We start from the raw sequence: 23,426 nt of genomic DNA on the forward strand, positions 1-23,426 counted from the left end.
CACTGCACTCCAGCCCGGGCGACAGAGCAAGACTCCGTCTCAAAAAAAAAAAAAAAAAAAAAGAAAAAGAAAAAGAAGAAACAACGTCACATTAACATCATTTAAAGAAAAAGCACCTCTCGGAATGGAGGTTGGGAAAGCTAGGGTTTCCTGCCTGAATATCAGTTCCTCTATTGAAATGAAGGGATGAAATCCCTTGTGAGGAACTCAAGAGAGGAGCGTTTCCTCAAAATGCTTTCTTTAGCTCCTGAGTCTCCTCAGGTCTACACTGGGCTTGTGTGTAAAAATGCCAAGCCCTCCCTGACAATGCATCTCATTCTCTTCTGCTTGAATTATCCTGATAATGAGAGTTCACCCACTTCTTTGACAGTGTAGACTAGGATTTTAAAAATTGGGAGTGAATTATTGGACAGTGTGACACTTCACCAGATTCCCTCAAGGTTCTGGACCTACACTAAAGAGGGGTGGAAATGCTTCTGGGGTGTCCAGAAGGGCTGCAGAAATTCCCCATCACTGGTCATGGGGAGAGCAGGAGGACTGGCTTGCCTCTGTGGCCTATTCTGCCTCTGAAGGTGACAATTCCTGATTTGAGGCACTAGGGTGGAAGATCCAGGACTATCCAGGACCAGGTTAATAAACTGGCAGTCCAGATTCCAGAAGGGCAGCAGCTGGGGACTGGAGACATGCCCATGCCTGTGGGACAGAGTTCTTTTGCATGCTTTGGACTTTACAACTCTGTATCCTTGACAAGTCACAGGCATCTCTGGGTGAAATGGGGACAATAGTACCCATACCTCCAAGGGTTATGTGAGAATTAAGTAAAATATACAAATAAAGTGCCTGGCATACAGTGGGCACTGAGCAAATGGTAGCTCTTTTTTCCAGGCTGGGGCAAGGGATGCATATAAAGTCTGGATCTGAAGTTTGAAATTCCACCTGCTGGAGACAGTGAACACCCTAATAGATACCCCAAATCGCATAGAAGGACGGATGACGGGCTGCCTTCCTCCCCCAGGGCATGCCATACACACTGGGTCTGAAGTGGGAGAATCGGCACCCCAAAAAACGGCTTGTGGAGCGGGGTTGCACATGGGTGTAAAGTTCCCAGCTTGGCTGCCTGGGGAGGGGGACACATAAATGTCTTTAGAGATTTGAAGGGAGCAGGATCTGGACTGACTTGCGTTGCCAAGACGGCTGGGGCTGGGAGCCAAGGGGGTGCTGCCGGGAGGCCCGCGTTAGCTTGGGGTATGACATTTCTAACAGTTGGCGCCTTCCGAAAATGGTCTGGGGTTCCAGCTCTGGAAGGTTCCGAATCTCAGGATTCACGAGTGGCGCTGTCCGGAGCAGCAAGGGTTGTCCCGAGGTGGTCTCGGGCAGGCTTTCCACGGTGTGCTGTCTGGGTCGCAGGTGAGAACCTCATGGTTCTCCATTTCCGGAACTCCAGCTCCGCGCAGGCAGAGGGTCGCTCCCCTCGCCTGCCCCTGCGGTAGCCAAGCGGATGACTGGAAGCGTGGCTAGCTGGCGGGTAAGGAGCTCCGGGTGAGACGGAACAGCCAGAGACCCCCAACCCCCTTAGCCGGTGCCCCCACCCGATTTCTTTCCTGCGTCCTGAGAGGGCATGGTTGAGGCGCCACCAGTGACCAGCAACCTCCTCAGGCTGTGGTTGTGACCTGAGGACGCGTGTGTCTCCGCCCCCAGGCCAACGCTAGGCGACCCTGAGTGCACCTTCAAGAAGGCCCGGCATGTTTCTGGGCGGTCGTGGGGGGTGCCTGATATCTCGGCTCTGTTTTACAGTTACTCCCCTGGTGGTGCCTCCCTCCTTGGCGCGGTTCCCGCCTGCGATCAGCGCCCTCTTCGCAGTCACGAACTCGCCAGCAGCTAGCAGCACTTACTAGTAGGAGGGCCCACCGGAGGAGAGGTGAGCGACCAGAGCCAGGGAGTGGGAGGAGGAGCTGGCTGCCCGCACCCGCACTCCGCCCCAGATGTCTCAGAGAGTGGGCTGCGGGTTGGGAGGTTGGGAAATTCCAGGATCAGGTTGGTAGTGCGCCTATGTTTTTACCTGGGTCACCAGCAAGACTACTCCCCTCCTCCCTAGGCCCGGATCCAATGTCATCCCTCACCCTCAACCTGTGAAATGGCTTTAACCATACACCTGCTGGCTTGTTGTGCTCTATGACATAATTTGGCAGAGCACGGCGTGTAGCACACAGTGGGCGCAAAGTAAATGGCGGCTCTGGCGGTTCTAGCACCGGAGGCGGCTTCTTGGACACCCGCAGTTCGCGGGAGCCTGAGGCGCTCGGTTGCTAGAGCCTTAGCTGGGAGTGGCGTGGCTGCTTCCCGCCTGCGCAGGATCAGGCCGGCCCCCGCGGAGCTCAGGGCCTGGACCCGCGCTGCCCACCCAGAGCTAGGGAAACTGGGAAAAGAGGCACAAACTCGGAAGCCGCGGTACGGCAAGAGCCTAAGCAAAGAATCCTTTCCAAGCATTCACACCTTGTCTATGCCAGGGCACCGCCTGGGCCTACGGCCTTCGCAACCCGAAGCGCCCGCAGCCCAGAGCTGGCATCAGGCCGGGAAGGTCGTGGCAGGCCCCAGAGTGCGGGCGCTGGGGGCGCGCGCCCACTGGACGCCCGGGGCTGGGGAGGCAGGAAGGAAGGGCGCCGGCAGGCCAGCGGCTGTTTCCCCTCGGCCCGCGCCGCGGACCCGGGAGGCCATTTTGAGAGCGCGAAGAGGGGCGGCAAGATGGCTGCGTGGGCACCCGGGAGGTCACCACGCCAAGGTCCCGCCGATCCCCTCCTCACACTCGCCCCAGCCGCGCGGCCCACCGAAGCTGAACGCGCGTCCAGCGCGCCCTGCCCGCTCGCCCCAGACAGATGCCCCGTTATTCATTACCCCGAGGCCTAGAGGAGCGAATGGCTGCCGTATTCCTGCCCAGAGCCAGCCGGATCCTCCGTCGCGGCTGCCCGGTCCCCGGAGCCGCAGCCGCCGAGCCCGGCTGTGCGTGTCGTGGCTGCTGGGGAGAAAGGCGTCCGGTAAGAGCCCTCCTCACTGGGCTGCCCAACCCGGGCAGGGGCGGAAACGGCCTTCCCCGCGTGGGGAACAATGGCGTTATTTTGGAGTCTGCAAGCGAGAGCGCTTCGAGCTCTTTGATTATTTTCGAGGAGTGCTAGGTGCGTGGCTAACGCCCGCGTTTTCTTGGAACCGCGAAGCCCGACATGGCGAGCGGGCCGAGGCCGCCCTCCTGGGGCTGAGTGTGGTCCCAAGTGCAAGGATAGCCACGGGCCAGGGAGCCGTGGGCCTCGAAACCCGGACGGTAGCTGGCGAGGGCCTTCATGGTCCGTGTGGCTGGGGCTGAGGACCGGCCTGGAGGCTCCATTCACACCATCCCAGGGCAGGCTGCGGGTCAGATGCGGATGAAGCGGGCCGGGCATTGGAGCTGCACGTTTGAGCTTGCCCCCTCCAGGCCTAAGAGGGGGGCCTTCTGCCTTCTGCTTCCTTTGCCCCTATCCTACCCTCGTGAATAATTTAAGCACAATCACTGTTTTTCTAGCTTTCCGCATTGATCCACCGCTGCCTTGAAGCAGATCCCAGATGTGTGCATTTATATGCAGAGTGACCAAGAAACTTCAGTAATACTAGTTTGTGTCTTTGGAGTCCCACTTTGTGCCAGGGCTATTGCTAACAGCTTCAAGAGAATTCGACCTCACCTTGACAGACAGGGTGATGATTCACTATTTGTGTCTTTTGCCATAGCTAGGATGTGGTAGAGCCGGTTGTGGACTCAGGGCTATCTGCCCCAAGGCCTGCGTTCCCAACCTATCTCTGCACATACACAGGAACACAGGGATTCATCACCGTTGTGGTTTTGTCTTTCAAATAAGCACCAAGCCTCTCCTGAATCCAAGTCCCCATCCCCACACAGCCCTGCCTCACAAGTGAGGGCTCTCCTGTCATCCCCCAACCTCCCAGTCTAAAGCCCTGGCCTCAGATTGTGTGACTGAATAATGTGATTGTTCTGAGCTTCCTGGCAGCCACGAAAAGAAAACATGATGGTGATAACCTTGTTTTTAAAATGAAACTCATCAGGAATTTAGAGAGATGAACGTTTTTCCTGCATGAGACTTATAGAAAATGTAAAGCTTACTGGTTATGTAGGTCAACTGCTCATGTCACTGATGAGGAACCAGGTCCAGAGAGGTTAAGTGATTTTCACCAGGGTCACAAAATTAGCTAGTACAGTGAGGACTGAGACCCAGGTCCTGACTCCCAGTCCAGTTCCCATCCTCTCATGACCAGGCTTTAGTGGGCTTCTCAACTTGGAGACAGTTTCATTGTGGTCTAGCGACTCCATTCCTCACTATAAATTGCTCAGACCTGGATGCTGCCTTGTTCCTTTCTTTTCCCCCAGTTCCTAGTGCTGGGCTGGACTCATCATTGTGGGTGTCTCTAAATATTTGATAATTGAGTGGGGCTAAAACCTCTGATAATGAGGGGATGGGGGTGGTGGTAGAGGGGAAGTCCCTGACTTCAGTTTTCTAGGGGGCCTTTATTTTTTTAATGTTAGGTTCCTGATCCTTAATTCCCTAGGTCTCTCTCCTGGCAAGTGGTACGAGGTGGGTAGTGTGTTTTCCCTTTTGTCAGTCATCCTATTCTGCCCCATCACATTATTGGACCTTATAGGAAAGAGTCATTTGTCTCTTGGGGGACTATGTTGTCAGTAACACCTGCAAGTCCCTTTAGGTGAACTAAGGGAGGTTTCCCCACCAGCACAGTGGCCATGAGACCTGGCTGACTCATTTTTTTGTCCTCTTTGGGTGGAGAGACAGCCTTTCTGTACTTGCTCAGGTTTAATTCCCACGGCTTAAGTACGAATCACAGAATGTGACTGAGATTAGTAAATTTCCATGGCTCCCAAAAGGTAGCATTTGAATCCCTGGCATGATAACTGTAGGTGCTGAATAAATTTAGTGACCTGCAACAGACCAGATTCTCTGGAATTCTAGGCTGGAAAGGTGTCACCCCTGGGTGTGGGGAGGGTTGTGCTTCTTGATGGGAGTCCCTGTTGGCGGAAAGGCTCCAACAGATCCTGGCCAAATTCTGTCGTCTTTGGGTAGAATCTGCATGAACAAAGCAGGGTAGGTGACTAGGGCTGGTTTGCAGCTAAAGCCCCAGCTGTGGAAGAAAAACAGGGTTCAGCTTCTCAGATTAGTTACTGTCTACAAGGATTAAAGGCCCCAAATAATGGCTGGCTTCTCCCCTCCTCTGTGCCAAGGGAAGACATGTAAATACAGCCGCACGCCAGCTTAGGCAGTAGATGTGTATAAATCGAATTTAGCAAATCAGATCATGGTTTAAATGCACTATTTAAAGCAGTCCTGCAGTGAAGCCTTTTACAAAGGGAATAATCATTTTGTGATGCTAATCATCAACCTCCAATTTATCTCCTTTGTAAGTTCAGATGTTGGTGCACTGGGTGTTCTGAAATTGGGGCGCTGTTGCATAGGGCTCTGGTGATGGCTGTCTGCCTTCTTTTTCTGACCTCTCATTTTAAATGGGTGCATGTCCTGTTTCACTGGGGGCCTCAGGATGCTTGTCATTTAGCCTGATAGTTCTCATCCATCCCACTTGTCTTTTTATAATCTGATAGAGCCCACCATTCAGCTGCTCCTGGCTCCTTTTTTGAGATTTTTGCCTTTCCTGGGGAGAAATACAAGCCCTGCTGTTCTTGAGGTGTTAAAACCAGCTCCCTCTCTGATCTGAACCGTCTTTGTTTCCCTGAGCTTCTGGTACCTGTGGTGCAGATCAGAAAGATGATCTTAGAGTTGACTAGATAACACAAATCAGCCCTGAATTTAGAAGGCGAATTAAATGCAGCCACCCATCTGCTGAATAGGCAATATCTAAAATATTCTCCCCATTCACGGCAAAATAACTGAGGCCTGGATGTTAAAGGGACTTTTCCCACAAGTTAAAATCAGGACTCCAAGGAGAACCTGTCTCCCAATTGCTATAAAAGTGTTTTATATGCTGAGCTGTAGTTCCTTTCTCTACAGAGAAAATATAATCAGAGACCATCTGGGTGGGAGAAAAAGAATGAAGAGAAAGAAATGGATCAGAGTGGAATAAAGGAAGTGGGCAGGAAGCTGGGGGGCTTCGAGGAGCCTGACCTTGCTTAGCTTACAGGCCCTGATATAGTGTCTTTGTCAATGCTGCCACTATTGACGCGTTCCTCGGTAATTATGACTGTGTGTTGGCATGGCGACTCGGAGTAAGAAGACTAGAAGCACTGGGTAAATGCACGACTTGTTCTTGCCTTCTAAAGCAGAGAGGAGCTTTTGTGGGTAGTTCCTACAGGGATACATGGTAGAAAATTCACCAGACCCAGTGCTGGAGTATTTACACACCATAGGAGCCAGGTAGCCCTGAGCAGAGATTGTACAAACAGAGGTCCTTAGCAAGACTGGCATCTAATGCAGAGGTCTCCCAGAGCCTCCCTCTTGTGTCTTCCTGTTGGTCTTTGTTCCTTAGCCTTGTAATGTCAAGTATATTCATTTCTGCTCCTCTCTGGGTTGTCTGCTTCAAAATAGGTTTATGTTGTAGTCTCCCTGAATTTGATTGATCATAAAATTATCTATTTCATAGGCCATGACTGTGTATTTGGAAACTGAAGAGAAAGGCTGATGGGCACAGCTGGGGCTTCCCTTTCTATCCTCTTGCCCTTTTCTTAGATACTTGGACCACATTCTCATCCTCGTCTGAAAATGGGGAGAGGTTGCTGTTGTCCAGAGCTGTGCTGTCCTGTATGATAACCACTAGACACCCATGCTGTTGATCTCATGAAATGTGGTCAACGTGGCATGTTGAAATGATAATGTTGGGTTAAGTACAATATATTGTTAAAATGACATGTTCATTCTTACTTTTTAATGAAGCTTCTGAAACATTTAAAATTATGCTTGGAAGTGACGTATTTTCAATGGACAGTGAGGTCTACACTAGAGGCTCAAGACCTCTTCCATCCCCAGTGCTTTGTAACTAATCCTGATCTCCCCCAGGAGGCTTGTGGCCACACAGGGCTCTGTGCATAGAGGTCCATGGAAAAGCTAGAGAAGAGGCACATAGAGAGCCTCGGGCCTTAAGGGGCTTTTAGGAGTGCCTAGTACGGCCCTTTAATTGGAGATTACCCCTCAGTCCTTGGAGGCAGAAGTCGTGGCTTGAATCTGTAGGCAACATTGGATTTTCAGCATTTAAGGTGGGGACAAGGCAGCCAATAGGTAAACCCCAGAAGAATCTTTGGATGAAGGTTTAGCAGTGCCCCAGTAGAGTTTGAATGGGCACAGCTGTAGATAACAGGAGGATCGTCCTCTTTCCCCCATCCCTAGCAGTGATTTCATAGTCTCCCAGATGTGCAGAAACCACAGGGCACGGGAAGGCAGCCATGCATCCCAGGTTCGTGCCAAACCCACTTTCAGCAGGTTTGTTTCCTTTGGCCCGAGGGCTCCTTGTCACCCCTCTCCTGGCTGCCCCTCCTCCCCTCAGCCTCTGCTGCTCTCCCTGAGCTGGAGCTTCTGGGATGCGTCTTGGCTCAGAGCCAGCATCTTCTTGGAGAGGCCTCCTGCCCTGGCTCCCTGCCAAGCCTCAGGGCCTCAGAGAGATTTTCCGGGGAGGTGCTGGGCTCATACTGCTGTCAAAGGGCAGAGGGGCCTCAGTTAGCTTTCTCCCCTTGGAGGACCCCTGGCTGTGGGTCTGGGCTTGCCTCCAGCCCCCTTTCTCCCTCAGAAACTCCAGTTTCCTGCCTGGAAACCCTGGACTGGGTTAAAGGTCTTCCAGCTCCACTAAGCCTTGAATTTATAAAAAGAAGGCTCCTCACATGAACCTGGGAGGTGAGAAATGGGCATCGAGGAAGTCATAATGAGTCATGATCATGGGGACAGGAACCATTTACTGAGCACTTACTCTGTGCCAGGTTCTGTGCTAATGCTTTGTATATTATATCTCCTTTGAGGGCTGTCTCTTGGGGAGAAAAAAGAATAGTAAATTGGACCAGGGATTTCCCCTTCTTTTCTAAGCCAAATGCCATTTGGGTGACTGCGTGGGGTGTGTTACAGGAGCTATAGCCCTTGCATAGGAGGGACTATCAGCCCCCAGTGAGTCCTTGTCTCCCAAAGAATCAGCCTGGGCTTTGGGAAGCAGCTTGAGTTCATTTGGGTTGCCAAAGGATGCCTCTGCAGTGTCTCCTGCTTGGGGCTGGCAGTACACCTGGAGAATCAAGATGAGAGGGCTCCATGCTGGGTCCCTGGGAGCCTTGGTACAGTGCTAGAGGGGTGAGCAGCATACCACCCAGTCCGGATTTATCTCCTAATTGTGTGCTCCATATCCCTGCTGTGCCTCAGTCTGTAAAATTAGGGGGTTGGCCCAAGCCTACCAGTCTGCCTACAGTGCCAAGGGACTGTGGCTGCTCAGGATGAGGCTGGCCTTTTGCTTTTTGCAATGTTGTATCCCCCGATGCAGCACCCATGGTCTTCTGGAGGAGGGAAGGGGGCCCACATCCTCTGTCCCATCTCATCTTGTCCTTAAGCAGAGAATGTCAAGCCTTCCTCCTATCTGCCCAGTTCTGCACCATAGCTCCTACTGTCTCCTTAGGTTAGGAGAGGTGGCAGATGCCTCTGAAGGCATGTTACCTCCTTGATGAGTGCTGGGGAAAAGGGGAGTAAAGAAACAAGTCTCAAGTTTATAGCCACCCTTCCCTTTGAATGTGCAACTTCTTTTACCCAGTATCGAGTTCACTGTTCTCTCTTCTACTGTGGGTGACAGACTCCGAGACCATGGTGGTGTAAGGCAGAGGCAGTGTGGCCCAGTGGGTATCCAGGTGGAGGGGTTGGTCTGATCTAATTCAGAGCCCACAGGACACTCCTTCCCCTCTTCATCTGAGCCAGTTTTCCCATCTGCAAAATTGGGAATAGTAATACTTACCTTGTGACACTCAAGATGCATCCCCCATCTTGCTGGTCTGTCACGAGTGAAGGCCAGGTAAGGTGGCCAGCAAGGGACCAGGGTCAGCTCTCTGTTAGTCACTCTACAATAAGCTGTGGTGTTTACAGACCAGCCATAAGCTCTGCAGTGCAGGGAGAACTCCTGACCTCTAGGAGCAGAGAAACTAGCTATTACCAGCCTAAGGTGGCACACATCCAAGGAGCAGAGTGTTTTGATGTTTTGTCTCTGTCCTTGGGAGTTAAGAGAAGAGGAATTAGATTGGGGTGGAGAAGCCTCACTGTGCCCAAACAGGTCTTCTAGGCTGTCGAGAGGGCAAGACAGCATCCCTGCCAATGGGGAGAACTCTTCGACTAGGGCCTTTTTTTGTGGAGATGAAGCAGGAGGAGGATTCCTGCTCTACTGGGCCTGAGATTTGGATATAGGTCAGGTCAGATGGTGGAGGATAAGAATGACGAGGTAGGGAGCAGGCTAAGAGAATTGGTTTGGTCACCATGTGCAAGACTGGTGGGCATTGGAGGCTATCAGGCCTTGTGCTGCCCGGGCCAACCTGAGCTAAGCAGCCACACCCACCCTGTGCCACTCACCTCTTATGGTACCTGGCCTGGACGTCAGCAGCCCCAGGGATGTGCTGTGGAGCCATTTCCCACTTTGCAAGGGAACTGCGGGGCTCTGAAACTGGAAGTCTTCCCATGCCACACTGTGTTTTTTCTTACCACACTCATTTATTCATTCAGTGTCTATTGACCACACATTATGTGTCAGCCTCTGGGCAAGGCCCTGGGGATACAGAGAAGGAAACCACAGTCCCTGGCCCAGCACTTTCGCTTGTGTGATGTGGAAAGGCATATATCCGTCTAGAGCTGGAAGGCCAGGCTAGCAGAGGTGGTGTGCTAGATTAGCAGGCACTCCGGGTCTGACAGTTATCATCAGTTTGTGGCTTATTGACTTTCCTGCCCCTCTCCATGTCCCAAGAGCCTGGGAGAACAGCGTCAGAGGCCATGTCATGCTTTGCCCGTTATGACCTTAAGCTGTCGTTTAGCCTCAGCTAGAACTGTAATTCTCTAGATTCCATTGTTTCTGTATAGAATTGTGACATTTCAGTTTCCCTTTCTTCATTTTAAAAACACCTTTTTTTTTTTTTTTTTTGAGACAAGGTCTTGCTGTGTCGGCCACGCCGGAGTACAGTGGCCTGATCATAGCTCACTGTAACCTCGAACTTCTGGCTCAAGCAATTCTGCCTCAGCCTCCAGAGTAACTGGGACTACAGGCATGTGCCACCACACCCAGACCTTTATATTTATTTTATATATAAAAAAATTTATTTTGTAGAGACAGGGTCTTTCTTTGTTGCCCAGCCTGGTCTCAAACTCCTGGCATCAAGCGATCCTCCCACCTGGGCCTCCCAGAGTGTTGAGATTATAGCATGAGCCGGGCACAGTGGCTCACGCCTGTAATCCCAACACTTTGGAAGGCAGAGGCGGGCGGATCACCTGAGGTCAGGAGTTCAAGATCAGCCTGGGCAACACGGTGAAACCTCGTCTCTACTAAAAATACAAAATTAGCCGGCGTGGTGGCACATGCCTGTAATCCCAGCTACTTGGGAGGCTGAGGCAGGAGAATCGCTTAAACCTGGGAGGCAGAGGATGCGATGAGCCGAGATCGTGCCATTGCACTCCAGCCTGGGCAACAAGAGTAAATCTCTGTCTCACCAAGAAAACAAAAACAACAACAACAACAACAACAAAAAGATTACAGCCTGAGCCACCACACCCAGACTAAAAGGCAGTTTGATTTTATAAATCAAAATAGCAGTAATCTATCGAGATTTACTTTTGAGATTGGTAGGAAACATCTTAAATGTAATCAAACAATAAATTACATCTTGATGAATTCATGTAGGTTTTTCTTCCTCAGAAGAAATCAGATGCTGTTCAGAGCACCAAGGCTAGAATTGTACCCTGGTTCTCATGCTACCCTGCACCCAGGTTGGATCCTGAGTACAGTTTTTGGCAAGTGGGCCTGTATATAAGTTAGCAATGGGGGATACCCAGCTGCCTCTCTTCATACAGCTGAGGTTTTGGGGAGTAATTCTTACAGCCCCTGGGTTGGGCCTAGTCCTGCAAATGAATTCACTAGCCCTAAAGCCCAAATTGCAGCCTCTGTCATTCTTTCTTGCCTTCCAGGAATGGGAAGGGCAATAAGTTTCATCTTATTATTATTGCTATTTTGGCGGTTTTGTTGACGTTGGTGTGTGTATGTTAGTAAGATAAAGCTCTCAGAAATTACATAGCGGCCGGGCGCGGTGGCTCAAGCCTATAATCCCAGCACTTTGGGAGGCCGAGACGGGCGGATCATGAGGTCAGGAGATCGAGACCATCCTGGCTAACAAGGTGAAACCCCATCTCTACTAAAAATACAAAAAACTAGCCGGGCGAGGTGGCGGGCGCCTGTAGTCCCAGCTACTCGGAGGCTGAGGCAGGAGAATGGCGTAAACCGGGGAGGCAGAGCTTGCAGTGAGCTGAGAACCGGCCACTGCACTCCAGCCCGGGCGACAGAGCGAGACTCCATCTCAAAAAAAAAAAAAAAAGAAAAAAGAAATTACATAGCATTTGTCAAGGATATAAGAGGGACTCTGCCACTTCTGGCTGTATAGAAGGTGGTTCTGTATCTTTAAATAGAGCCTCAGGTCCTTAGCTACATTTTCAGGGGAAGTGTGCACCCTCAGCAGCTGCTGCTGGTGGGCAGGATGGGCACACATGGAACAGGCTTTCCTCTGTGGCCAGGTGAGAAGCAGGTGGTGAGACACAGAGCAGTGCTGGACTCTGCTTCTGAAGCCTCCAACCTTTCCTTCCTTAGGAAACCCCAGAGAGATTGGTGATGGTGATTTCCCAGGAAGACATGGTGTGCTCTGACTTCTGTGACAGTGAGCAACAGGACCAGTGGATGTCCAGATGCTGGCAATGAGTAGGCCTTCCCTACGCTGGGTGGCGTCCACACCCTTTGGCTTCCATTGCCTGGGTCTCCTGGAGGTGATTTGCTGGATGAATACTGCATGCACAGAGTCTGGCCTTGGGTTTGAATATGGCGGCCAGTGGACAGCATGTGCTTCAGTTATGAGGCTGCCCAGGAGATGCTTCTTCCAAGGCAGAGCACATGCTGAGTCCAGTGCTAGAGAGGCCGGGTGTGCAGTTGACCAATTTCCAGTTCTATTTTCCCTCTCATGTTCCTCTGTCCCCATCCAGGACATGCTCTGGAGTCAGAAGACAGCAAAAAGAGAAGCAGAAGCCCTGGTGGCGGGAGTCCGAAGGTGGGTCCCTTCCTGACATGGGCATTGGGCTGCACATGTGTGTTTGCAGTTCTTTCCAGCTGCTGGAAAGATGTATTTATGTGGCTGTAGATGGATGGTCCAAGGTAGATTTAGGTTTTAGAATACTGTTATTTTTTTTCTACTTCAGGGAGAAAATAACCCAGTTTGGGAAGGACAATTTAAAAAGGGAAAATATTAGGTATGATGGCACACCTGCAGTCACAGCTATTCGGGAGGCTGAGGCTGGAGGATCACTTGAGCCCAGGGGTTCCAGGCTGCAGTGAGCTGTGATCACGCCACTGCACTCCAGCCTGGGTGACAGAATGAGACCCCTGTCTCTTAAAAAAATGTAATTTAATTTAAAAGGGGAAAATATCCTTGGTGGTTCTTGGAATCAGCACCTACTAGGTTGACCCATATGAAATTTCTTTCTTGTTGATGAAAAATAGTCAAATATTGACAATTTCTTATGGTTCAACCTACTATAGTTCCATTCCTCTGGGATGGTAGAGGGATCCCCAGAAACACATTTTAAAGAATTTCTGATACTTTAACCATTTGTGTTCCTCTTCATCCTATGATACCCTTTACAGAATTTTTTTCTTAACAGCAGGAAGGAATCACTGTAACCTGTGGATTGTACTGCAGTAGGAAACTATCCTAGCAAGGCTCCACTTTGCCCCAGCTTCAAGGTATATCATCTCAAAATGCAGGATACTTCAGATGAGTTTTGAGCACCCTTTCTTTGGTTATAAAAAAAATTCCAGACAGTTCAGCCAATACTGACTAAGGGCTGAGACCAGTTCCAAACTTTTCTGTCTCTGGAGGAATTTGCTTCTATCTGGATGCCTGAAACGGTATTTTACTTCACCTCCTGTGTCACCGGCAGCAGTCCTGGGAGCCTTGGGGAGGAGGTTGTTGGGAGAGCCAGTTCACAGCCTCTCCATAACCTTTTAGCCATCCCGGTGCTGGGCAGCCAGGGTATGGGCTTTTGACTGAATGTTCTCGCCCTCCCGCATTCATTACACCATTGTCAGTGTGTGTGTCTGGGGCTGCCTCTGGATATGTGTGTGTGTGTGTTTTTGTGTGTGTCTGTGTGTCAGTGTCAGGCTATGTGTGTCTGTTTCTGTCGGCTTGTCTAGGCGTGCTCAAGTGCAACAAGGAGCTGGGGGAGGTGGCAGTAAAGGGGGAGGGCATTTCAAAGCCCGCTGTCCTCAGGGACCTCAGGAGATGCGTGTGTGTGTGTATGTGTGTGTGTGTGTGTGTGTGTGTGTGTGTGTGTGTATGTGTGTTTGTGGATTTTTTTCCATACTGCTCATTGTGTAGGGCTGCATGCGAGTGTCTGACCAGGTGTGGTGTGAGCAGCCGCTGGGCTGGGTGAGCCCCATCTGCTGTGAGCTCCCAGACTTGCCTTCTAGCCCTCTGCCGCCATCCATGGGGAGCCTCTCCCTTCGCAGCTCACCGTCTCCTCTCTAATTTATTAGCTGGAAAGGAGGAGAACATGAAACGTTGCTTGAAGACAATGGCCGAGACAGCAGGTCCCACCCTACACAGCCGCCAACATCTCTTCCCTCAGCCTTGTCTCCTCTTCTGCAGTTGGGATCTGCACATTTAGGCCTGAAGTAAGAATAAAACAAGCCCCCAAACCACCCTATTAAAAAATGTGCCTGGCCTTAGATGTGCAGAGGTAGCTATAAACTGTTGAAGGTGGGAGAGGTCAATAAAATGAAGGTTCGAGCCTTCTACTCTGGGGCCCCCCACCTCTGAGTCCCAGCACTTCCCCCCAGCTCCAAGCCAGGTTGGAAGAGGGCAAGGGGCCCAAGGCAGCTGCAGGGGCTGTGTTAGTAAACACTTTCCTGGGTTCCCATTTTCTGTACACCCCCCACCCTTCTCTACTCCCTGATGCCCCGTTATTCACTCCCACCCCCCAGCATCCCCTTTTCTGTGGCCTGCACAATGAGCTCATTGTCCCGGGTGTGATTTGAATAAGGGATCGGTGGGCCTGTTCCCAGCATTGTCCAAGGGGCTGGGAAAAACCCCAGCGCAGGCAGGAGGACCAGACCAGACAGAGACAGATGCCTAAATTAGCAACAAAGCTTTGTGCACGTCCCCTGGACAAGGGCTCGCCTTGTTTGCGTGGACTCGAGGGTGTGGAGCTGGCCGGCTGCTCGCATGTCTCCCCATGTTAATTAGTTTTGCATGCATGTCTGAGAAGGTGCCAGGGGAGATGTGTTTGCCTTTCCCCGGGAGGGGGCCCTGTTTGTGGCTGGCCAGTAGCCTGGAGGCCTGGAGCTGAGAGGGGCTGGGCCTACCTGGAGAGCCAGGCTCTGAGCCTGGCCAGGGAATTGCGGCTTTCCCATCCTATAGTTCTGTCTCTCTGCCCTCTGGGAGGCCTGGCTTTGCTCCCTATGCCTTCTTCCCGCCACCCCTCCATGTCTGAAAGTTGGTCAGCTCTGACTGCTGGGACCCACTGGCTTCCTCCCAGACCCAGGCCAGTGCCTGTCCATCTGGCAGTCTGTCTCTTGCGACACAGGGCCCCTTGGGACCGGGCAGCAGAAACAGCCAGTCTGGACTCTTCTCCGTCCCCGAGCCAGATGGCCAGTCTGCTGATCGCATTACGGCCTCCCCTGTCCCCAGACCCCTGCCGCCTGTGGTTGGACCAGGATCTTGTGTGGGATATGATGGAGAAACTCCCTTTTAGGACCTCATAGAGGCCTGGCCTGAAAAGAAAGGGGTCTGGTAGACAGGGCGTAAAGCATGTCCTTGCTACCGTTTTCTATGTGACCTCAGGCAGGCCAAGTGACCCCAACTCCTGAATCTTAGTTTTCTTGTTGGCAAGAGGAATGAGTTGAACTTCAGGAATCTCTTGGCTCTCTTCTAGCTCAGAAAGCCTCTGATGGTGGTAACAGTGGTGACCATTTCAAAACTATGTTGATTTAGCATTCGCTAATTTAGCACAATGACAGGAATGGGACTAATGAATTCTGGCTGGGGTGGAGGGGAGTGCTGCAGAAAGGATTTCATCCCTGTTGATATTCAGTGCGGGCTCCTGTTTTCGGAGTGTGGGGAGGACCAAGAGCAGGCAGAGCCTGTCTTCTCAGGTCTTCACAGAGGAGCTCTTCCTCATCCCTAACCTGCAGTAGTGAGAAGCAGACCCTGGTTCTCTGCACAGAGACTGCCAAGCAGAAGGGAGCTCGGCAGTGGCAAACGAGAAGCTGGAGGGAGAGCAGCTGCTGGCCAGGGCCCTAGGTGTGTCCTGGTTGCCCCCTGCAGGTCCTAGGATGGGGTTGGTGGGGATGGGCAGGGGACAGGGCTGAGAAGGGTCAGGGTTCATCTGGGAACTTCAGAGTTCCCACCTCTCCACAGCCCTTCAGAATAACCCCAGGTGGTAGGTGAGGAGTGGGATGAAGCATCACCCTGCTGTTTAGTGCAGGGGTCTCAGGTAAAGTGTCCAGGGGGTCTGGTTCCTTCTTTGCCAGCCTCCCAATCTCTGTCACCCTCCCACTCTCTCATCAGGTGTTGTGGGATGTAGCTTGCACTGGGGCCAGGCAGCTGACCAGAGCCACCCACAAGGAGCCTCTGGAATTAACCTCAGGTAGCCACTCAGGCCAGGCAGGGGAGAGACCCTGGACCTCCCTTCCAGCAGGGACCTTCCTTCCCATGCCGCTGTGCCAGCCAGTTCCCATACGCAGTGCACTTGTTCCTTCCATCTGGGCTGCCTTTTTCCTCCCCGCCTCTCTCTCTCTTATTTCTGTTTCTGGGGGGCCTCTCTTTCTACCCCTTTCCCTGTCTCCCTGAACTGCTCCTCACTCAAGCTGGATAACTGGTGGTATAGTCCAAAGCTCAAGAAGAAACGAAGATAGAAGTTAGCGCTTCATGGCAGGGATAGAGTGAGAGAGTTGCCTACAGTATGGGTTGGGAGAAGAGGCAGGGCAGCAGGGCCTTGGGAGAGCTGCCCACTGGCCTCCCTGCCCCTCCCCATTCCTACCTCCCAGGGTTTAGCCGCCTCAGCTGTAGCTCTGAGCTCCTTAATCTGGTGATCCTTGTGGTGCTGGGGGGCAGGCTGGCAGAGGCTTTAGGAGGTGACAGGGGATCTTGGGAGTCGCACTCTGCTAACAGAGTGTCATGCAAAGCTGGAGAATCACATTCCGAGCGCAGCTCCCACTCCTAAGGCAGTGGCCCGGCAGGGCTGGACCCAGCACAGGTGGTACCCAGTGGAGGCTGAGGCACAGACCCTGTATGCAGTCGGGCGTCACCTCCTCTTTGTCCCTCAGGAGGAAAGTTCCCAAGATTAGGGCTTTCTGGCCCTTTCTGCATGGCTAAGTTTTTATTGCTTGGTAGCTGCCCCCACCCTTACCCCAGCCCCCAAATCCTCTGGCTGCCAATCCCAGTTAGAAGAAGTCTCTGTAAGTTGCAGGTGTCATCCCCCTGGTCAGCCAGGAATATGCTGTTGGGTTAGTCGGGGGTGGGGATTTGTCTAGAACTAAGCAAGTATGCTGGGTGGAATGGCTTCCCTGTCTAGATGAGCAGGGGAGAGAACCCCTGAGATGAACCCCCGATTCTCTCAGCGATGGGCCCTGAGAGAAGCCAGGAGAGACAGGAAATTGAGGTGGGGGTGTGAATGCAAGCCCGAGTGGTTCTGAGGCATCCAGCTTAGCAGAACCGGGGCAGCCCCCAGGCCTTGGACCTTGGCTGGAGGGTAGGAACAGAGGAGAAGATGCTGTGGGCTGAGGCCCAGGGCTCTGCTTCTGCCATGACTCTGCAGCAGACCCTGGATGTCTCAAAGCCTCCAAACCCTCATTTATAAAATGAGCATCATAATCGCTACCTCCATTGGAGCTGCTATGAAGACTCTTGGGCACATGGGAAACACTCAGTGGGGTTAATTTTTCTTCTCCTTTTCCTTTAGATATGGGGCAGAGATGAAGGAGTTAAGGTTCTGCAGGTCATTTAAGATAGCTGGGATTTGGGGAATGTGGACAGTGGTGACATTCAGAATATTTAACCACCTGTACAGGTTGGGCACCAACCAGTTAGAATGACAGCTGGCCCAAACCATCACCCAGGGAGGAGGGCACAGCTGAGCAGAACTTGTCCCTGTGTCTTTCTGCCCCATCATGAGTCCATTTATCAGCAAGCATACAGACATCCCTTGAGGGCAGCTCCTGAGAAGGTTACAGGATACAGGATCCTGAGATCTTTGCATTCAAGCAAGTCAGGCCTGCCTAGCATGGGGCACCCTGCCTGACCTGAAAGAGGACCTGGAAGCAGAGGGCAGTGAGCTGAGGGCCTTCCCAGCTCCTGCCCCAAGCTGGCAGCAGACCTGCCACCAGGCTCTGAGGAAGAGCTGCTTCTGTGGGCCCTCGCCATCCTCATGTCCCCTAGAGCTGCCCCTCCTTCCTGTCCCTTCTTCTCAGAAGCACCGTGGGTCAGGATTAGAGGGTCTGTTTGTGCTCTGATCGAACTCCTCATGCCTGTTTCTTAATCAGCCAGGGAAAGTTCATGGTTTCTGTTATCTGACTATGGCGTATGGGAGTGTGGTGTTGGGGTAGTGTGGAGCCATGTTCTGTCATCATGGAAAGATTTTGACCTCAAGGCAGGCAGCATCTTCTCCCAGCCCCAGGCTTTCCGAGGCCACACCTGGACACGTGATGCACTTAGCCAACACTGACTTCTTTTACCTGGCCTATCTCTTTGCCTTGTTGGGTGAAATTAATGGCTTTGACGGCCTAAGGTGGTCTGGTTAAGTGACAAGGGCATAGAAAGACATAACTTTACCTAGCTGGAAGTCAGAGATTTGGACTCTAGCCCACTTTTCCACTGAGTGATCTTGGGCAAGCCACCTCCTTTACTGGACCCAGAAAAGTAGCATTGAGCTAGTGCAGTGGCTTACACCTGTAATCCCAGTAACTGGGGAGGCTGAGGTAGGAGGCTCTCTTGAGGCCAAGAGTTTGAGAACAGCCTGAGTTTGTGAACAGTGAGACCCTACTCTTAAAAAATGAAAAAATTAGCCAAGTGTGGTGGCATGCATCCATAGTTCTGGCTACCTGGGAAGCTGAGGCAGGATCCCTTGAGCCCAGTAGTTCCAAGGCTGCAGTGATCGCACTACTGCACTCTTACCTGGATGACAGAGCAAGATCCTATTTCTTAAAAAAGAAAGAGAAAGAGAAAAAAGAAAAGAAGCATTGAATAAGATGGTATCTGAGGTCCCTTTTAGCCCCTGCATTTTTTCATCTGGGAGTTCTTCCTGCTTCTTCTACTCTGCTATCTGCCAGTAACCCCTGCTCCCAGCCCCCTGGCTTACAGGAAGCACAGTTAGCTTTGTCCTGTTCCAGCTGGCCTGGGATGCAAGGAGGCACCATTACCTAGAGGCTACAAAAATGAAAACCCAGCTCACTGCTAGCAAGGGGCACGGGGCTGGGCAGTGACCCGTTCTGGAGCAAGACTTGGGCAGAGAACATGAGTCTCACCTAGGTATGCTCCCAGCCTCTAATCTGGATACTTTTGTCCTTTCTTCTACTTCTCTTTGCTCTGAATGGTGTTTGCCTTGGTGGCTTTGTTTGCTCAGGTGGCCCTCAAGGTGGGTTTGCAGTGTTCTCCTTGAGACTTGCCCCATTCCACTTCCCTAGGCCAGAACTGTTAGACTCAAAAGCTCCAATCCCTGAGAAGCAACCATGGGGGAAACACTACTTTTTGGTGCTGACCCCTCTCCGCAGCACCCCAGCTAGGCGGCTCTTCCACTGGTACAGCTGATACATAGATGTGGGCTCAGCATCTTATATGACTGGCGTGACCTTGGGCCAGCTCCTTAGCTTCTCTGATCCTCTATTTCCTTATTTCTGACATGAAGATAACCACACCTTTCTCATAAAGTTGCAGTGAGGCATAGAAATAACAAAGATAAAGTACCTCGAAATGATGTTCTGTCTTACCTCCTAGTGCCAGCTGTACCCAGAGGCTTCAAAGGCCACAGACATAAACGCTTAACTTTCCTGACCTCTTGCCTTTGAGTTTCAGGACTGCCCTGCTGGGGAAGTGCTGAGACAACCTTGGAGGAGCGCCTCCCCCCAGCCCACTGCCCCTCTTTCCCCAGGGGGCAGAAATACCTAATTTCAGCCCTAATAATACCTGAATGAGATTTATAGGACACCTTCCTCCCCAGAGTGCAAAGCTTCTCACATATTATTTCTCTTATCTTTAGATTGTCCTGTGAAGTGAAGTATGATCGGACAACCTCTTTTCAGCTTTTATGAAAACGGAGACAGAGGAACTGTGGCTCTTGCCAAGGTCACAGGATTGGAACACAGAGCCAAGCCACCCCAGGACATGCAAGAGCCTCAGAAGGGAAAAAGCCCAGCACGAAGGGAGAACAAGTAGCCTCTGTTCTGAGGTTGTAACAGCCAGGGACCAGGATGGAGGAAGAGGACCCCGTAATCCTGCCCATCTGGGACTTGGCAGGGGACCTGGGAAAATGTACCCCAACCCATCCCTCAAGGGCCTTTGCCTTTGGCCCATTGGCCTAGCATCTCCTTCTTCACTATGTCTGTTCTTGTCAGATCTGTTTGGGTCTGAGGTGCATGGAACATTCTGGGTAGGCCTCCAGCAAACGGAAGCTCTTCACCGTGTTTCCAGCCTAGGACCAAGGGCAGCACACTGGCAAAGTTGCCCAAGCAAGGGACTCCAGCCTTCTAGGAGTTAATGACTCCCTCTCCCCAGCTGTCCTCCCCTTGGTGCTCCTCTTCCTCCCTCCTCCTGCTCACAGCAGGCAGGGCCTGGACCCGGGAGCCATGCTGCTGTGCTGTTGCCAGGGGAGCCCGGAGGCAGATCTGAGCTATGCAGGGAAAAGGCCCGGCCTGTCAAAGTGTCTGAGATGAACCGCCGCCGTCCCTGTGCAGCTGGGCTCAGACGTGTCTCAGCTCTTGTTCTGTGCCTGAGAATGGCGAAACCCAGTGAGGTTCAAGGGCAAACTCTCTATTCATTAGTCAGGGGTTCTTGACGTCCCGTCTCTCCCAGGGATGGGTTCCCCCCCTTCCTCTTTCTCTCCCTCCTATGACACATTCCTGGGTGCCTTTGGTGAGGACTGCACACCCTCCTCCTGCCTAGCCCCCTTTCCAAAGGCCCCTGAATAAACTCCCCGCAAGGAGACCAGGCAGGGCAGAGACAATGGCTGCAGGAAATCATTCAGGCGGGACATGCTGGCCTGCCCTCCACCCAGTCCCCCTGTGGGCCCCACTCCCTTCTGATTCAGGGCACCCTTGGGCCCCTAGCCTATAGAGGCCTGGATAGGAAGAAACCACTGGGAACAACCCTAAGGACAACATGTTAGTCCAGTGCCATTCTCCGCTGGCTCTGTGGGTGCCTTTGTGGCCTGTACCAACTGGCAGGCTAATTTTGTGTTTTCTGTACCATCACATGCCTATTTTAAGACACTCTCAAGCACTGTCAGTTGGGGAGTGTAAATTCTACAATATTTTCTGAAATGTGGCAATATCAAAATGTAAAAGGCAAATATACTTGGTCACAAAAATGGCACTATTTACTCTGTGGGCATATTTGTAAAAGTTCCCGAAGAATTACGTACAAGGATGTTTATCAGAGCATTTCTTTTAAGAGTGTAAAGCAATGGACATGAACCTATGGTCTGTTCATACTGTGGAATACCTATGCAGCTGTAAAAGTCAGTGTGGTAGATGTCCGTATATAAGTTGATGTGGAAGGTTGGCTAGTTCACATGATAAGGTGAATAGAATAAGTTACAGAACAGGCTGTGGAGTATGATCTTCTTTGTAGATGTTTAAAAGTGAGTCATAAGTATGCTTATATATGGAAGTATGTACTGGAAGGCTACCTCTAGGGAGTGGGCATGGGGGAATGCACTCTTCTATACTGTTCTGTTTTCTTTTCGTGCTCCTAAGATACTTTTATTGAAAGATGTAAAGGATTGTTCAGTATAATAGGCTTAACTTCTATCAACTAACTTGGCGTGGGTGCTTTAAGAGGGTGGTAGTGATGTTACTGGAGAAAGTATCCCACAATTAGTGGTGGCTTCAGCCATGGGCCGTTTTGGGGCCTAATAATCACATACCATCATAGTTGCTAGTGTTAATCGAAAACCTACTAAGTGCCAGGCTTACTGTCACTGGGTCTTGCTTATGTGGGTATCATTATTCCAGTTTCACCAAATCAAAAGAGGTTAATTGGTTTGTTGGAGCTCCTCTGCAGGTGAGGGGCAGAGCCAGGAGCTTGGCTAGGGACAGGGGAGGTGGGTGGGGGATGGTGGCTATATCTTGGCTCTCAGTTTCATTCCAGGCAGACATTGCCCCTCTGCCATGAGGACCTGCTTGTTTGGGGGAGGAGGCCTTTGGAGGCACCGGGGTCATGCCAAGTGTTGGACATGGTGAACTGGGAAGTGTCCCCATTTGGCTATAGCCCAAAAGTATCACCGTGCTGGGGGGTGGGGAACAGGGCTGTGAATGGGCCTATTTGCATAAGCAGCATGTGTCTGGAGAGAAAGACATCACAGAGCAGAAGAGGTGCGGGTGCCCAGTAGGGCAATTGCCACCCCTACTTCATCCCTGAAAGAGTAAATGGCCTGGAAAGTGTCTCCAAGAGGTAATGCTGCACACCACCCTCCCTGGTGGCACTGGGTCAGGCTACACCTGCCTTAGGTCGGGGGCTGCAGCAGCCTGCAGAGCTCTCAGTAGTGCCTCAGTAGCCTGGGAGGGAGCAGGGGCAGGGGGCAGGAAGAGGCGTAATGGGGCTGTCCAGAGGGGTCTGGGAAACCTGGTCCCTGAGGCCTGGGCACAGCTACAGTCACTTCAGATTGGCTGTGGGGCCAGTGGACTGGGAAGGAAAAAAGCATTAAGAGTGACTAAGTGCAGAAGGCTGTCAGGTCCCAGGTCACATGCCTTAGTGCAGTGACTCCTCATCATTTTATGGTGTGTGGGTGTCATTGGTACACCCATTTTGCAGATGAGGACACTGAGGCCCAGAAAAGTTAAGTTACATGTCCTAAGTCACACAGCTTGTAAGTGCCAGAACTGAGATCAAAACCAAGTCTCTTTGACTTTGAAGTCTGTACTCTGACTCCAAAGAGATCCTGTTTGGTTTGGCCACTTATAGGAGGTCCCTAAAGTTGCAGACTCCCCTTGCCGGTGCCCACATATAGAGACATTAACCCCTGCCCTGCAGGGTCACCTCAAATAGTCTTTTAGCTGGGCTTCTCCCACAATTCCACCTAATGCCATCCCCTGGGTTTTGCCCAAACCTGGACTGGGCAGCGGGGTGAGAGGAGGGGTTTACAGGGTTACAGAACCTCATACAGATTGGAGCCCATGGCTGCTGGTCATCTGCATTCCTGCAGGATTGGCTGTTCCTTGGGGTCCTTGGCAGGAAGATGAGGATGCTCCCGAGGCCTGCTCCAGTGCTTCCCAGAGGCTGGCCTGGAGGGCTCTGGAAAGACTGAGGCTGGAGAGGCAGAAGTAGGAGAGCAGCAATGGCACTCAGGTAGCTTGAATCACCAGGACCCTTCCACGCCCCACAGGTCCTCCTGAGGGAGTACTAGGGCATCCTCTGGGAGAGGTCTCTTCCTATGCTGTGAACCCCCTGCCTTTCTTGCACCCTACAATGAATAAATTTTCTTTGCAAAGCCTTCCATGTCTCTGGTCAGTTTTTCTAGGAGGACATGAATGAGGAAAGTAGCACTCTGCCACCAGCATAAACAACTCTTCATGTCTTGGGGTGTGGTGGGGACCCTGGTATGGCTGCAAAGGATGGAGCAAGAAGTCTTACAAGGCTTGGAAAGTCTGTCTTCTTGACCTGAGCTAGGGTCATTTGGGCAAGAAGTGAAGGTCATGGCCAGTGCAAGGCCTACCTTGCCTTGAGGGTGCCCTGCCCTTAGGAGAGAGGTCCTGGAGGTTCTAGAGTAGGGGCTAGCCCCCACACTCCTCCTCAACTTCCATCAGTGTCTTCTCATGTAATTCTCACAATGACTCCGTAAGACTGAATTCTATTTTATAGACTAGGAAACAGAGGCTCAGAAAGACTTAAGAAATAGGCAAAGCCACACAGCTGGGAAGCAGTGGAGTTGGCCTCCAGATCTCATCTCTGTGACCAGAATGGGATGCGG

General features: G+C 51.7%; 1 long non-coding RNA gene across 1 annotated transcript; it reads left to right on the forward strand.

The window, feature by feature from the left end:
• Positions 1 to 1,794: 1,794 nt before the first annotated feature.
• LOC104674361 lies at positions 1,795 to 22,947 on the forward strand. Its single transcript, XR_004057367.1, has 7 exons — positions 1,795 to 1,918; positions 2,810 to 3,029; positions 11,848 to 11,955; positions 12,234 to 12,298; positions 12,909 to 12,990; positions 13,783 to 13,920; positions 19,500 to 22,947. It is a non-coding gene; the product is annotated as an uncharacterized LOC104674361 (long non-coding RNA).
• The last annotated feature ends 479 nt before the right edge of the window (positions 22,948 to 23,426 follow it).

The sequence above is a fragment of the Rhinopithecus roxellana genome, chromosome 5 (assembly GCF_007565055.1).
Source record: "Rhinopithecus roxellana isolate Shanxi Qingling chromosome 5, ASM756505v1, whole genome shotgun sequence".
NCBI lineage: Eukaryota > Metazoa > Chordata > Mammalia > Primates > Cercopithecidae > Rhinopithecus > Rhinopithecus roxellana.